Raw genomic sequence first — 16730 nt, 5'->3', positions numbered from 1 at the left:
TGTGTGATTGAATGATTGCTTGTAAAATTGGTTGTGATTAACCTTGATGTTGCTTGGTGTTGGTACTCGAAATTGGTAATGTTTATTTGAATGAGTTGTTGGAAAAATGGAAGTGATGTAAGATAGTGTACTATTCATGATTGGCATTATTCCTTGAAAAACCGTGAAGAGGTTTGAGTTGACACTTGGCTGGAAAATTTAAATGACTTACCATTTGTTATGATTATGCCAAGAAATGGCCATGTTGATAATGTTACATGCATCATTTGCATCTTACTACAAAAGACTTGATGAACTAAGAGATTGTGCAGCAAAAAATAATTACATAATGACATATTGATGTTAATCTAGTGCCCTTAAGGGCTGAATTATGAAAGGGGACCTTGGACTTAAATGGTACTATTCAGAATGTCATGAGTTAGACATATAGTGAGTGATCGAGTAAAGAGAATGAAGAATCAACATATAACCTATAAGGGATAGTGTGAAAAACTGAGAGAATGGAACTTGGAAAATGGTGAAATAAATTGATTAAGTTGGTAGCCTAACAAGGACATAAGCTCAATTTGTTTTCCCTAAATCAAAATAAGAAACCAAGAGGTAATGTCTTTAAAATTAGTGTGAGTTACATTGCTTGGTTGATGGTTTAGGCAGGGATTAAGTTTAATGATTCATCCATTGATGGAGGAAAGAACTGAGAGGAAGAAATGGAGAAAACAAGAGTTTGGATTAAAAGAATCATGGTTAATAAGGTGTTAGAGATTAATGAGAACAATGAAATGAATAGGATGAATTTGAATGATGAAATTAAAGGATTGAGAAATGGGATGGTGCTGAATTTAAAAGAGAATGAAGTGACAAAGAGAAATGAGTTATGAAGGCTTGAGTAATTCGCCCAAGTTAAGGTCCAAGATGTAACATGCTGCACAAAAATTATCCATGAGTGTAAAATTATAAAACCATGAGATTATGAATTATGATGAGAAGTATGTATTATGCCCTGAGTTCTTAAATTATAAGTATTTCATCTTGAAACTATTATGAACTCAGTGAGAATTATTGTGAAACTCATGATATCTATCTATCCATGCTAAGGCATGTGACTCATGGTGATTATCTATCTATGTTGCTATGTCTATAATGACTTTTAGCTGATGCTATATGCTATGAATCTAAGTCCTTGGAGACTTCTATTATATCTATGCAACAGCCCAAGTTGCTGGGTGATATAAATTGAGAAAACTATCACAAGAAAACTGAAAATGCTATTCATGCATCATATTTTATCTTGTGAAACGAGTTGATGGCGTTACAGAGGCACAACTGTAGGTATTGGAAGTGCGGTCCAAAGTAGATCTTCTAGGGATGGTGAAAGGGGGAACATCCGACCTAAGTGGCACATGGCAGCTGAGCTCCCTGTAGCCGGGTCGTGACCCGCTTGCAAGACCTTAGCCAAATCTGACGTGAACTCCATAATACTAGGGTCGTAGAGGTCCATTCCTGAACGTGCCGTATGGCACTACACATCAATGATGTACTATTATTCTATTTTCTATCTATTATCACTGTGCAGAGTAGGGAATGGAGTCCTCCGATTGCCACACGACTTGAATCTATCTATCTATCTCTATGCTAAAAGCTGGGCAAGTCGTTAGTCATAGAGGAATGGGATCCCAATGCATCATTTGCATACTATTGACACATAAGTGACTATATGGGTGAGATCGAAACCTGCATTCATGCATCATGTGGATTACTATTAGGAATGATTGAATACTTGTGGGATTGACTATGATTGTGATTACTTTTATTCCCCTATTATATGCTTGAACCTTGTATGATGTTGAGTGTGGATTGTTGAATAGATTTGTGATTGTGATGCCGCCTTCCTTAGGGTATGGCTATGATTGATGTTTGTGTTTGGAGGATTCACCCCTGTGTTTGTGTTGTCTCGTATCGCTTTTCTTTTATTTATATAGATGACTAGGAACAAGGTGAAGGTGTGCATTCTTCCTTCCAAGGATGATATATGGGTGTTTGACTCCGCGGCCTAGCAGAGTGTCTTCTGCGGATTTGCCTGAGTGATTCATGGAGTCGATAGTGGAGGCTCATGGATTACCCAGTTTTTTGCTGACACACCCATTGAGATTGTCTTTTCTATACCTCCTAGTGATACTCAGTTACCTTACCCTGCCTTGTTTGCTTCTCCCACACCCATGTCTGTGGACCCCTGTACACCTATTGGTAGATCAACCCTTGCACCTGTGCCATTCCCTTTTATGTCTCCCACTTCTCCACTTGTGCAAATGGAGAGAGATATCCATACGGTGGAATCCTCCATTAGGTATACCACCATGCCCTCTTACATGCATCCTGCACACCATCTACCTTGGTTCCACCTACTGCCACCCGTTCACTTCCCCGCACTGCTGGATGGGTAGAGGAGAATGGTGGAGATTCTACGGCTGCTACTCCTAGTTCCACTTCCCCGACATCATCTGAAGAGTCTGATCCCATTGAGGATTATTTTCCTCTTGATTGATATTTTTATTTACGATGTTTAGTGGAATTGCTCTTAGGGAGCTTGGTCTGTTTCTATTTTACTTATGTTGCATTTGAACCATGTTGACCGTACTGTTTAACTATGAACCTATCATTTTCGTAAACTTATATTTAATATATTTGAGGTACTTTTTGATGATGAGTTGTGATGATCTTATATGGATGTATTATTGAAATTGAATTATGGATTGATAAGATGAGAAAGATATATGCATGTTAACTCTCTCAGAGAAAGAGAACTATTATTGTAAACTGTATGAAGAAAAAAAAATATTTCCAGATTTTGGTGTTTTCTGAACTATCATGTTATAAAGTAGTTATCAATAATGTAGTGAATTGGGTCGCTACATTACTTATTTGTTACTTCAAGGCCGCAAGTTGTTTAGAAAATTGTTGATTCTGAAGTTGATTTTGAGCAAACATGGCTTCTATGGATTTTACATCATATCCTCCTCTCCTTGAAACTTGTCTTTCATTCATATTCTAATACATCGAAGATGCCATCATTTCTATGATTTGCTAGGCTTCTTCCAAAGTCTTTGAACTCAATGAACCACCAGCTGTTGCATCTATCATGATTTTAGTTGCAGCAGTCATTCCATTATAAAATGTTTCAAGTTGCATCCACTCAGGTATGCAATGATGAGGACATTTCCTTAATAACTCCTTCTATCTTTCCCATGTCTCATACAAAGGCTCTCCATCTTGCTGAATAAAAGATGTAATCTCCCCTCTTATTTTTGCAGCTTTTGAAGGGGGAAAATACTTGATTAGAAACTTGTTCACCAAATCAGCCCATGTTGATATACTCCCTTGTGGCTGGGCTTGAAGCCAGCACTTGGCTTTATCCCTTAATGAGAATGGGAATAATCTAAGTTTGATTGCATCCTCACTTACCCCATTGATTCTGTTGTGTCACAAAGTTGCAAGAAATTAGAGATGTGCAGATTAGGATCTTTTGAATGGTGTCCAACAAATTGGTCTTGTTGTACCAGATTTAGAAGTGCAAGTTTTATCTCAAAGTGGTTGTCCTAAATTGAAGGTCTCAGAATAGAAGAACTGAATCCTTGTAAATTAGGAAATGCATAGTCCCCTAATGTTCTCAGTCTTGGTTGTTCTCCCATCTTTATTTGTCTTGGAATCTGACTGGGTTGAGATGGAGGTGTAGAACTTTCGTGTTCCTCTCTTTGAATTTGCTTAAATCTTGCTTCACTTCTTAACCTTTTTAGAGTTTGATCTATGTCTGGATCAAATACCTGATGAATCCATATTTTACTAGTATTTTACAATAGTTTTTAGTGCAATTAATAAAGAAAACATGCTAGAAATAGTAGAAAACCCTTAAAAAATTAATAAAATGTTGCATGTCACTTTTAAACATAGTTATTCTAAAATTCATTGATTTTCTATGTAAAAAGTGACATTTCAAGTATGCCTTTGTAGGGAATTCTGAGCTAAGTTCATGAGGATTGGATGATCAAAGGAAAAATAGAAGAAAAGTAGCAAAAATTGGAGAAAAGAAGTTGATAATTGAAGAACAGCCTCTGAGTGATCACTTTCGCTGGTGAAAGTGATCACTCCAGAACCATAAAATGGAGAAGAGCTTCTGTGTAATCACTTTTGCTGGCAAAAGTGATCGTTCCAGAGAGGTTGCAACGAGAAGAGCTTCTGCGTAATCACTTTTTCTGGAAAAAGTGAGCGTTCCAAAGAGTCCTCCAAGAAGAGTAGCTGCGCGTGTTCACTATTACCAGCAAAAGTGAACACACGCAAGAAAGCAGCTTCTGCGTGTTCACTATTTCCAACAGAATTGAACACGCGCATGACATTAGTAAAGGAAGCTTCTGCGTGGCTACTATTTTCAACAAAAGTGAACACTTTGAAGTGCGCGTGGCTACTATCACCAGCAAAAGTGAACACGCGCAAGTGGAAATGAAGAATTAGCCTCTGCATGATTACTATTGCTGGAAAAAGTGATCACGCCAGCAGAGCGGGAATTCTATAAAAGGCAGTTAGCTCAGGAATTTTAGAGTTTTTGTTCATTTTTCATTTTACATTTGTTTTTGTTGTTGAGAGAGTCAGAGAGGGAGATTGAGGACGAACACCAAGCTTCATTTCTTGAGGGATCAGATTGGAGATTAGCTTGAAGATGTTTCTTCTTTGTTCATTCTCTTCTCCTCTTCTCTTCTCTTCTCTTTTTGTAATGTTTGCTTAAACTCTTTGTGGTTAGGAACTGTGAATCTGAAATGGAAATGTTGAATTGATTTTGGATCTGAACTTTGAGTTTTGGATTGGATTGAGTGATTGATTCTGCTGTTAAAGTAGTGATTGAATGGAAATTTGATCAACTAATCATAGAGGAACTCTTATCAATGGGAATTGAATTTGTTTCTCAGATCTGAATTAATTGCCAAGGTTATTGGTTTCTTAGGGATAAGATATCTTAATCTTGCAATCTTTTGGTTTCTTAAACTTAATGCGGCATTTGATTGGATTAGATCTAAAGGATTAGAGTGATTTGATTAGATGCTAGATTCATTGAGGCAAGGGATTGTCCTTTGATTAATACAACGTGAAACTGATTGTCATTACATCTAAATGCTTGAAAGTTGAGAACTTTATTGATTCAATGTTGAAGTTTTGGTGAAACAATTTCCTAACTACTCTTTCTACATTTGTTTACTATATACTTTTGTACTAACTGTTCTGTTTTACTTTCTAATTTCATTTTTGATACATTCATACCAATTCCATCTGAAATTTGTAAAGCTCAACTAATTGTGATCTTGTGAAGTGGTAATTGAGAACTTTATTCCCTGAGGACGATACTTGGAACTCAATTTGATTCTAAGATTTTTTATAACTTGCTACAACAACACTAGTACACTTGCTAGTCAGTTTACCTTCATTGCAACAGCAGTTGTAAAGAGTGTGACAATACCAAAGTGGCTTTATTTTTGTTTTTCCCTCACATATACAAATCAAAATTAACAAGTTAAACTAAAATTCAATAGTAAGATATACATTAATACAGATTATGCAGAAAAATATCAGCAAAAGCATACAAAATTCAAGTCTAGCAACTGCAGAATTATGCAGAATTGCAAAATCATGCAAAAATTATCTACTGTATCCTACACTTATCTTTAAAAATTAGAACAGAGTACTTGAATATAATACTAACTACAGAGAAAAATTAAGTAAACAAAAACTCAATCTAGCAATTTTTCTGTTACTAATGATATTGAAACTCAAATTCCCCGGCAATAGTGCCAAAAACTTGTTGTTCACAATTCGAAACACTAGCAAGTGCACTAAGAATTGCAGCAAGTAATGAGTAAATTTAAGATCCAAGTATCGTCTCCACAAGGAATTAGGAATTCAATTACCAATTCACAGAGCAACAACTAGTCGAGTCATACAAAATTGGTGGAAAGGATGTAACATATGAAAGCAATGAATAGGACAATACAAAGAATTAAACTTGCAATTAAAACAGAGTATGTAAATTATGTTGAGATGAGATACAAATGAAGAATAGTTAGGAATTTACTTCACAAGAACGTCAATATTAATTCAATTATACTTCTAAATATTCAAGCAATTGGTTAATTGACAATCACTTTAACATATAACTAGTCAAAGGTTAATCCCTTAACTCATTGACCCTAATAATCCACTAAACCCCCTAATCCCTTAGGTGAAGTTCAATTTCATGTTGCATTAAGACTTATAACCGTAAGATTGCAGAATTAAGTGTACTTATCCCTAAGAAACCCCTAATTTTTGTTGTTAATTCAAATCAAAGAATCAAATCCAATTCCCATTGGCAAATGTTCCTCTTTGATTAATCAAATGAATTCTGATTCAAAGATTACGTAAGGTGCATAATTGACAACTCAATTAATCCAAAAACTCAAATTTTAGAAGCAAGAATCAAATTAATACATCAATTCGAGGTCCATAAACTCCTAACTACAAAGAATTACACAGACATTAAGACAGAGAAAGAGAAAAAAGGAGAAGAAGAGAAGAAACTCAGAAAAGTAATAGCCACGAGCTCCAATCCAATGCCTCTTCTTGAAGCTTCGAGGTTCAACCCCAGTCTTCTCTCTCACTCTCTCCGAGCGAGAATCTAACAGAAAAAATGGAAAATGAACAAAAGACCTCGAATTCTAAGCTTAAGACATGTATTTATAGAAATCCTAATTCTACGCGTTGTCACTCTTGCTGATAATAGTGGCCACGCAAACGCTCATGTGGTTTCTGGAGACTGGAACTATCACTTTTACTGTTAAGAGTTGCAACACAGAAGGTCGAGATGTTGTGCGTAATCACTTTTATGAGTAAAAGTGGTCACGCACAACTTGTCAAGTTGAGGGCTCTTTGGAACATCCATTTTCAATGATAAAAGTGGTTACACAGAATACTCTGAAATTTTGCCTTCTCTGAAACATTCACTTTCGCCAGTAAGAGTGACCACGCAGAGGTCGCTGAAGTTCTGACTTCTCTGGAACGCTTACTTTCGCGGATAAAAGTGGTTACGCAGAGCCTGCTGAGTCTGAGGCTTCTCTAGAACATGCACTTTTGCTAGTAAAAGTGGTTATGCCCAGACTTTACTTCTTCCTTGAGCTCTGGAGTGATCACTTTCATGACAATAGTGATCACGCCCCCAGCCTGCATTTCATTGTTCTTGTGTTTTGGAGTCCAGAACTGCTATTCTTCCTCTTCCTTTCCATTGATATTCCATGAACCTAGCTCAGATTATTCCTACAAAAACAAGCATAAATTTCACAAATGTTAACCTAACTACATAATAAAAGAAAACCTTCAATCATTCTATTTTTCTAGTTTTTCTGATGTTTCTTACATGTTTTCCTTATCAAATGGGTTAGAATTACACTAAAATATGAGTCAAATCGACGCCGTTGCTGGGGAATTTGAGTTTCAATATCTTTAGTAATAGAAAAATTGCTAGATTGAGTTTTTATTTTCTTAATTTTTCTCTGTAGTTAGTATTACATTCAAGTACTCTGTTATGATTTTAAAAGATAAGTGTAGGATATTAGTAGATAATTTTTGCATGATTTTGCAATTCTGCAGTTGCTAGACTGGCATGTGATATGATATTGTTGATATTTTTCTGCATAAGCTTTGTTAGTGTATATATTACTATTGAATTTTAGTTTAACTTTGTTAATATTTGGTTTGTATATGCGAGGGAAAAACAAAAATAAAGCCACTTTGGTATTTGATCCAGACATAGACCAAACTCTAAGGAGGTTGAGAAGTGAAGCAAGATTTAAGCAAATTCAAAGAGAGGAACACGAAAGTTCTACACCATCACCTCAACCCAGTAAGATTCGAAGACAAATAAAGATAGGAGAACAACTAAGACTGAGAACACTAGGGGACTATGCAGTTCCTAATTTACAAGGATTCAGTTCTTCTATTCTGAGACCTACAATTCAGGCCAACCACATCGAGATAAAATCTGCAGTTCTAAATTTGGTACAACAGGACCAATTTGTTGGACACCATTCAGATAATCCAAATTTGCACATCTCCAATTTCTTTCAACTTTGTGACACAATCAGAATCAAATGGGGGTAGTGAGGATGCAATCAGAGTTATATTATTCCTATTCTCATTGAGGGATAAAGCCAAGTGCTGGCTTCAAGCCCAGCCACAAGGGAGTATATCAACATGGGCTGATTTGGTGAACAAGTTTCTAATCAAGTATTTTCCCCCTTCAAAAGCTGCAAAAATCAGAGGGGAGATTACATCTTTTGTTCGGCAAGATGGAGAGACTTTGTATGAGGCATGGGAAAGATACAAGGAATTATTTAGGAAATGTTCTCATCACTGCATACATAAGTGGATGAAACTTGAAACATTCTATAATGGAATGACTGCTGCAACTAAAACCGTGATAGATGCAGCAGCTAGTGGTTCATTGAGTTCAAAGACTTTGGAAGAAGCCTAGCAAATCATAGAAATGATGGCATCTTTGATGTATCAGAATATGAATGAAAGACAAGTTTCAAGGACAAGAGGATATGATGTAAAATCCATAAAAGCCATGTTTGCTCAAAATCAACTTCAGGATCAACAACTTTCTGAACAACTTGCTGCCTTAACTCAACAAATAAGTAACATGCAGACTGGTGTGGTTCAAAAATTCACAACTTAGTTGTGATTTCTGTGGTGGCAACCATGTGAATGGAGCTTGTGACCCCACAGTTATAGAACAACTTGATCAAGTCAACTATATAGGCAATTATCAAAGGCCACAACAACCATATCCACCTGGTTTCCAGCTAAATAACAATAGAGGACAACAATTTTCTAAGTGGAATCCACAGAATTCTAATGCAAGAGGAAATACAGCTACTGCACCTTTCCAAAGTGCAGCTCCTCAAGTCCAACAACAATTATTTTAAGGAAGTTCTTCTGCACAATTTCAGAAAAACCAAGGGTATTCAAATTTAAGACCCTTGAGTGAGAAAGTGAATGGAATTGAAGAGACACAGTTATAGAACAACCTGATCAAGTTAACTATATGGGCAATTATCAAAGGCCACAACAACCATATCCACCTAGTTTCCAGCTAAATAACAATAGAGGACAGCAGTTTTCTAAGTGGAATCCACAAAATTCTAATGCAAGAGGAAATATAGTTATTGCACCTTTCCAAAGTGTAACTCCTCAAGTCCAGTAACAATTATTTCAAGGAAGTTCTTCTGCACAATTTCAGAAAAACCAAGGGTATTCAAATTCAAGACTCTTTAGTGAGAAAGTGAATGGAATTGAAGAGACACTACTACAGTTTATAAAGGTGATAGAAACTAATTTCGAAAATCAAGAAAGTTCTATAAAGAAGCTAGAAACACAAATTGGGCAGTTGGCTGAGCAACTGGCCAATAGAGATGCAGGAAGGTTTCCTAGTAGCACAATAGTGAACCCAAAGGAGCAATGCCAAGCCATAACCAGTAGAAGTGGAGCAGTGGTCTCTAGCCCAAGAAAGAAAAATGAAGTCACAAATTCGAATGAGGAAAGTGAGCTGAAACAAGAAGATTTTGAAAGTGGGAAATACACTATGCTGAAAAGGGAAGAAGAAGAAGAAAACTGCAGTAACAACCAAGAAAAGAGGGGCAAGAAACAGAGATTTGAGCAGGCCTGCAAACCTATTAATGAAGAGCAGTACAAGAGATTACCTTTTCCAAAAAGAGTACAAGATCTTAGACAAGAAAAGTAGTTTGAAAGGTTCATTGATGTGTTCAAAAGGCTCCAAATTAATATACCATTTGCAGAGGCATTAGAACAAATGCCTTCATATGCAAATTTATGAAAGAGCTCTTATCTAAAAAGAGGGAGCTGGACATGGAAAAATTGGTAGCCCTCACTGAAGAGTGCAGTGCCATTTTGCAGAGAAAACTGCCTCAAAAGTTGAAGGATCCAAGGTCATTTAGCATACCTTGCTCTTTTGGAAACTGCACAATAGGAAAAGCTCTTTGTGATTTGGGGGCAAGCATAAATTTAATACCTTTAGCCATTATGAAGAAGCTGGGAATTGAAGAGGTAAAGCCATAAGGGATAACACTTCAATTAGCAGACAGATCTTACACATATCCCTATGGAGTAGTTGAAGACCTCTTAGTCAAGGTAGACAAGTTTATATTCCCTGCAGACTTTGTTATACTTGATATGGAGGTAGATGCGAATATCTCTCTCATATTAGGAAAGCCATTCTTAGCCACAGGGAGAGCCTTGATTGATGTGCAGAAAGGTAAACTAATGTTAAGAGTAAGGGAGGAGAAAGTCATTTTTAATTTATTTGAGGCCATCAAACATCCAAGTTATGATATGAGCTGTATGAAGATTGATGTAATAGATGTTGTGATACCACATTCCTTGGAGAAATTTGATGAAAGTGCAGTTTTGGAAAGCACCATAGCTGAAGCAAAATGTTGCATTCATGAATAGCAAGATGAGGAAGTGAAAGACTGCATTCTGCAATTAGATTCCCTTCCCTGTATGAACAAGGAAATAAACCAACTTAAGGAAGAACTGCATCAAGAAGAAGAGAAGAAAGATGAGCCAAAGATAGAGCTCAAGCAATTACCTTCCCATTTGAGGTATGTGTTTCTTGAAGAGGGCCATAACAAACCTGTAATAATAAACAGCAATCTGTAGAAAGACCAAGAAGAAAAGCTCTTGAGGGTGTTAAGAGAGCACAAATCTGCACTAGGATGGCAGATTTCAGATCTGAAAGGTATAGATCCCTCTTTCTGCATGCATAGAATTTTATTTAAGGAGAATTGCAAGCCTGTTGTCCAACCTCAAAGAAGACTCAATCCAACTATGAAGGAGGTAGTGAGGCAAGAGGTGATGAAACTACTAGATACAGGAGTTATTTATCCAATTTCAGATAGTTCATGGGTGAGTTCGGTTCATGTGGGGCCTAAGAAAGAAGGTATAACTATTGTTCCAAATGAAAAAAATGAATTAATACCTACTAGGAAATTAACCGGATGGCGAATGTGCATAGATTATAGAAAGTTGAATGATGCATCAAGGAAAGATCATTTTCCTCTTCCATTTGCTGACCAAATGCTAGAGAGATTGGCTGGGTTTGACTACTATTATTTCCTAGATGGATATTCTAGTTACAACCAGATTGCAGTTGACCCAAGAGACCAAGAAAAGACAACATTCACTTGTCTTTTTGGAGTTTTTGCATACAGAAGAATGTCATTTGGGCTGTGCAATGCTCCAATAGTCTTAGGACATCAGATTTCAGCAAGGGAAATGGAAGTGGATCCTGCAAAAGTAGAAGTAATGAGAAGCTGCCTCCACTTGTAAATGTTAGAGGAATAAGAAGCGTTTTGGGACATGCTAGATTCTATCGCAGGTTTATTAAATTTTTTTCTAAAATTGCCAGGCCATTGAGTGAATTGTTAAGTAAGGATATGGAATTCATTTTTAATGACAAGTGTTTAATAGCTTTTAACACTTTGAAAGAGAAATTAATTTTTGCACTAGTACTTGTTAAACCAGATTGGGAATTGCCTTTTGAGCTGATGTGTGATGCTAGTGATGTAGCTATAGGAGCAGTTTTAGGCCAAAGAAAAGACAAGAAACTGCATGTTATGCATTATGCTCGTAGAGTTCTTAATCCTGCACAAATTGATTACACTACTACTGAAAAAGAACTCTTAGCTATAGTTTTTGCATTTGACAAGTTTCGGTCTTATTTGATAGGGTCCAAGGTTATAGTTTACACTGACCATGCTACTCTTAAGTATCTTTTGTCAAAGCAGGATGCCAAACCCAGATTATTAAGGTGGATTTTACTCCTTCAAGAATTTGAGTTGGAGATCAAAGACAAGAAAGGGGAGGAGAATGGAGTTGCTGACCACTTATCAAGATTACCACTTAAGGCAATACCAATTGAAGTAGAGCAAATAAAAGAAGAGTTTCTAGATGAGAGCTTATTCAAGATTGAATCCTAGCCTTGGTTTGCTGATATGGCCAACTTTAAAGCTACAAATCATGTTCCAAATTGGATGAGTTGGCAGCAGAGAAAGAAATTCTTCCATGACAGCAAATATTATGTGTGGGAAGATCCATTACTATTCAAAATTGGAATAGATGGGCTGCTGAGAAGGTGTATACCAGAGGAAGAGCAGGAAGATGTTTTGTGGCATTGTCATAGTTCAGAATATGGAGGACACCATGATAGTTCAAGGACAGCAGCCAAGGTCCTGCAATCTGGTCTTTTCTAGCCAACTTTGTTTAAGGATGCTAAGAAATATATTGAGAGATGTGATAGATGCCAGAGAATGGGAAATATTTCCAGGAAACGTGAGATGCCACTGCAAAACATACTTAAGGTAGAGCTATTTGACATGTGGGGGATAGACTTCATAGGTCCTTTCCCTACTTCATTCTCGAATGAGTACATGCTAGTAGCAGTGGACTATGTGTCCAAATGGGTGGAAGCAATTCCTACTAGATCCAATGATGCAAGGACTGTTATTTCATTCATAAAAAAAAACATTTTCTCAAGATTTGAAGTGCCCAGAATTCTGATAAGTGATGGAGGAAGCCATTTCTGCAACAAATATCTAGAATCAGTCTTAGAGAAGTATGGAGTAAAGCACAGAACAGCTACACCCTACCACCCTCAAACAAGTGGCCAAGTAGAGGTTTCCAACAGAGAAATAAAAAAAATTTTAGAGAAGGTGGTAAGTAGTTCAAGGAAGGACTGGTCCAAGAAAGTGGATGATGCTTTGTGGGCATACAGGACAACCTTCAAGACTCAATGCATATGAAAATGCCAAAATATACAAGGAAAGGACCAAAAAGATGCATGACAGATTTATTCTAAAAAGAGATACCAAACTTGGGCAATTTGTGTTACTTTTCAATTCAAGGTTGAGATTGTTTCCAGGGAAGTTAAAATCTAAGTGGTCTGGGCCTTTTGTGGTGAAAGAGGTATTTCCATATGGTGCTGTACTAGTAGCAGATCCAAAGGATGGGAGAGAGTTCAAAGTGAATGGGCAGAGACTAAAAATTTACCTTGGTGGTCAAGTAGAGAAAGCCCAAGTGTGTATGAAATTGGTTCCTCTTGAGTGAGGAACAACTAATGTCAAGCTAGTGACATAAAAGAAGTGCTTTGTGAGAGGCAACTCATATTTCTAACCCATTTTAAGTTTTCTGTGGTATTTTAGAATTCTGCATATTCATGTTTTACAATCTTCTGCTTTTCTGCAAATATTCTGTTATGTCTATTTTCTGAGGTGCAATTGGGTACTTAAATTGAGATTCAATGTTTAGAGTGTGTATTTGAAGGTTTAAAGTGTGACAATTGAGTTAATGGAGTTTTGAAAGGTAATTGACTAATGAAAGGAGTTACTATGTTGCAGGGAAGGAGCTACGCAGAGAGGAAATCTTGAGGTTACCCTCTGGAGTAATCACTTTTGCTGATAAAAGTGATCACGCAGAGGCATCAAGGTAATACACTTCTCTGGAACACTCACTCTCACTTATGAGAGTGATTACGCAGAGACAGATGGAAAAACTAACTCTCTGGAACGTTTCCTTTTATTGGCAAAAGTGGCTACGCACAAGTAAGTAGACTTTCAATCTTTGTGCGTTACTCCTTTTATTCAAAAAAGTTGTCACGAGGCTGTGCATTATCACTTTGCCTAGCAATAGTGATAACGCGGCCCTCACCCTAAAAAATCAACTCTCTGGAATGCTCACTCTTATTAAAAATAGTGATGACGCTGGGACCGTTTAATGATGCAACGTTCACTTCTGATTTTAAAAGTAGTCACGTGCCAAGCATAACTATAAATACTCCCTATCGTGAACACGCACACACACATTCACTCTTAAAATCCAACTTCTCTCTGAACATCCTTTGCATTCTAAATCTCTCTGTGTGTCGACAAATAACAACAAACTTTTTCTCACTCATTTCTGCATTTCCCTACAAGGTACGCACACCCTCATTTCTCTGAAACTGTGGGTTAGTTATTTTTTTCCTGTGCTTAATGTTTTTGGGTAATCATGTTGGGGTAATGACGAACTATTCTGATAGGGCATTACTCTGAATAGGGCTTATTTGGCATGTATGAATTTTGAGGGAGATTCTAATATGCATTATACCATTCATCTGAATAAAATTTATGCAGAAACTGAGTTAACCTAAAAGAAGGCCTTAGTGAAAAAGAAATTAGAATTATTGAACATGAATTTCTGAAATTGATGATGGAACTAGATTGAATGTGCAAAGCTGTGTTGGAAAATTGTTAAAAATTGAAGTGTGCCCCTTACTGTTACCTTGTTGTGCTTTAATAGTGTATACATTCTTAAATTGCTCTTTAGGGATACAATTGAATTCATTTTGGGGTAATAAGAACTACTCTGATATTATCTGATTCAACAATAGAGTGGACAAAATGCTGAATAGGTGTCCTCTATAAATTGTGATATTTTGTTGAGATAATTGAACCTAAATTGCACATTGTATGAGCAAAGCAATGCAGAATCGAAGTTGATCTAATTAAATATTTTTGAAAATGTTGAATTGATGATTGGAGTGAATAATTGTGGTTGAAAAATTGGTTAAGTCCTATGATAATTCTTCTGCGTTAACATGAAATGCACTAAGAGTGTTCACGTTGAACTTAATTACTAGAATTTAACATGCTCTGACTGTGAATGATTAATGTTGTGCAATTGTACTATTGTATTTGTAAATTTTTTTTTTTAAATGGAATTTCTGTCATTTGTTTGATGGAATTTTCTTCATTACAGAATCTATACTTCTGCAGCTGTGTTTGGTAAAAATCTAAACTGACCAATTAACTCTTCATTGCAGAACTTGAAAAATGGTCAAAACTTCTATGAACACACCAGTTGGCTCCCCTAGGAAGACTCAGGCTGGATCTTCTAGCAAAACTCCAAAGAGGAGATCCAACAGGAATATCCAAGTTAGAGCCACCAAAAACACACCCAAATCAAAGAAGGCCAGAACAGATGATGCCTTCATCTCCAATTGAACTATGTGATCCAAGATTCAGGAGCATTGCTCACGAAAACTTCTTCAAGGCCAATGATGAACGATATGTTTTCATTTCATTTTGCAAAAAGATTTGTCGTCAACCTTCATCAAAATATGCAGAAAAAAAGTTTGTAGTATCTAGGATGCAAGCCAAGATTGTCTCCAGCGACTTTGGTTTGTAACATACATTGAACATGTTGTGAACATTTACTATAAAAGCACTTAAAACAAGGGGGTTTTGTGTAATTCTAATTTTAATGTAAAGGTGAGTGATGAAATTAATGAATCCAATCAATGAAATATGCAATCCTTAGTTTGTTCATGCAATTCTATCCTTATCCCTCTCAAGATTCAATATTTTTCCTCTTCCTCTGAATTAGGGTAACTCAAAAAGCAAGAATTAACCTTAATATCCCATACAAATGAAACAATTTACATGGGCTCTAATCTCTCATCTCCAAGATAACGCTACCTTAGAATTTAACTTAGGATTAAGCAAACTAAGTTAAGAATTTCATTAAAATGAATTAGGGTTAATTAAGCAATGTCCCCCTCATTCAACCATTAATTCAATTCAAAGAGTTGGGAAATGTAAATTCATGAGAGAAAGGGAATTATATTGACATTCATACCCAGGGATTCAAAAACCCTTGAACTCACTAAGGATTACAAGAAAGTTTAGCCCTCCATAGGGATGGGTCTTACAAATTCAAGATGGAAACAAAGGGAATTCAACATCATAATGCAAGGAAATTGTAAATCAAACCCTAAATTAGCCTTGGCTGTCACCCAAGGATCCTAAGCTCTGCAAAATGCTCCAAAAGTGGCAAAAGAATCTAAGGAAATGTAAAAAGCTCCGTATCCTAATTTCTCAAATTCTATTTATAGTGCAGAAATTTTTGCCCAAAGTGACAACTATGGTTTCATAGTGATAACGTGCAGCGTTCCATAGTGTTTACGCGCACTCTATAGTGATTACGCACGAGATCTATGATTTGAGCCTCTCTGGAGTTGTCACTTTGGCTTCATAATGATAACGCGCAACGCCCCAAAGTGATTACTCTCGCTCTATAGTGTTTACGTGCAGGTCCTGTATTTTTGCCCTCTCTGAAGTTGTCACTTTGGCATCAGAGTGATAACTTTGGCTGCTCCAGAGTGTCTACTATGGTTCCATAGTAGCTATGCGCAAGCCTTGTACTTTTTGGCCTCTCTAGAGTTGTCACTATGGGTTCATAGTGATCACTCTGGTCTACCTTTCTGGAACTAGCGTGCTGTAGTGTTCACTATAGACTCCAAAGTGATCACTTTCACCTTAAACTTTCTCAAATGCTAAAAATCCATGGAAAAAGTCTAGAAACTCCTGCACAATTATTCAAATGATCAAAATTGCAAACTATATCTATGTAAATAAATGTAAATTAACGAAAAATTAAGAAACCTATGATAATTGACCAAAATTATGTTTTTATGTTATTTACAATTCCTAAGTTTAATTTCTCTATTAAGAACCATCAAAATAACAAGTAAAAATCTAATCATTTGTGGATTGATCACAACCCTAAACTTAAACTTTTGCTTGTCCTCAAGCAAATTA

At 36.4% G+C, this 16730-nt stretch overlaps 2 non-coding genes across 2 annotated transcripts; one reads left to right on the top strand and one right to left on the bottom strand.

The window, feature by feature from the left end:
- Positions 1-3196: 3196 nt before the first annotated feature.
- Positions 3197-3303, top strand: LOC113853543. The gene has a single exon (XR_003502636.1). It is a non-coding gene; the product is annotated as a small nucleolar RNA R71 (small nucleolar RNA).
- Positions 3304-8323: 5020 nt separating this feature from the next.
- On the bottom strand, positions 8324-8430 carry LOC113853558. Its single transcript, XR_003502641.1, has one exon. It is a non-coding gene; the product is annotated as a small nucleolar RNA R71 (small nucleolar RNA).
- Positions 8431-16730: the final 8300 nt, after the last annotated feature.

This window comes from Abrus precatorius, unplaced genomic scaffold, assembly GCF_003935025.1.
Source record: "Abrus precatorius isolate BTA unplaced genomic scaffold, Abrus_2018 Scaffold0, whole genome shotgun sequence".
Taxonomy (NCBI): Eukaryota; Viridiplantae; Streptophyta; class Magnoliopsida; order Fabales; family Fabaceae; genus Abrus; species Abrus precatorius.
Note: the sequence above shows the minus strand (reverse complement) of the source record. Positions and strands in the feature narration are given on the sequence as shown.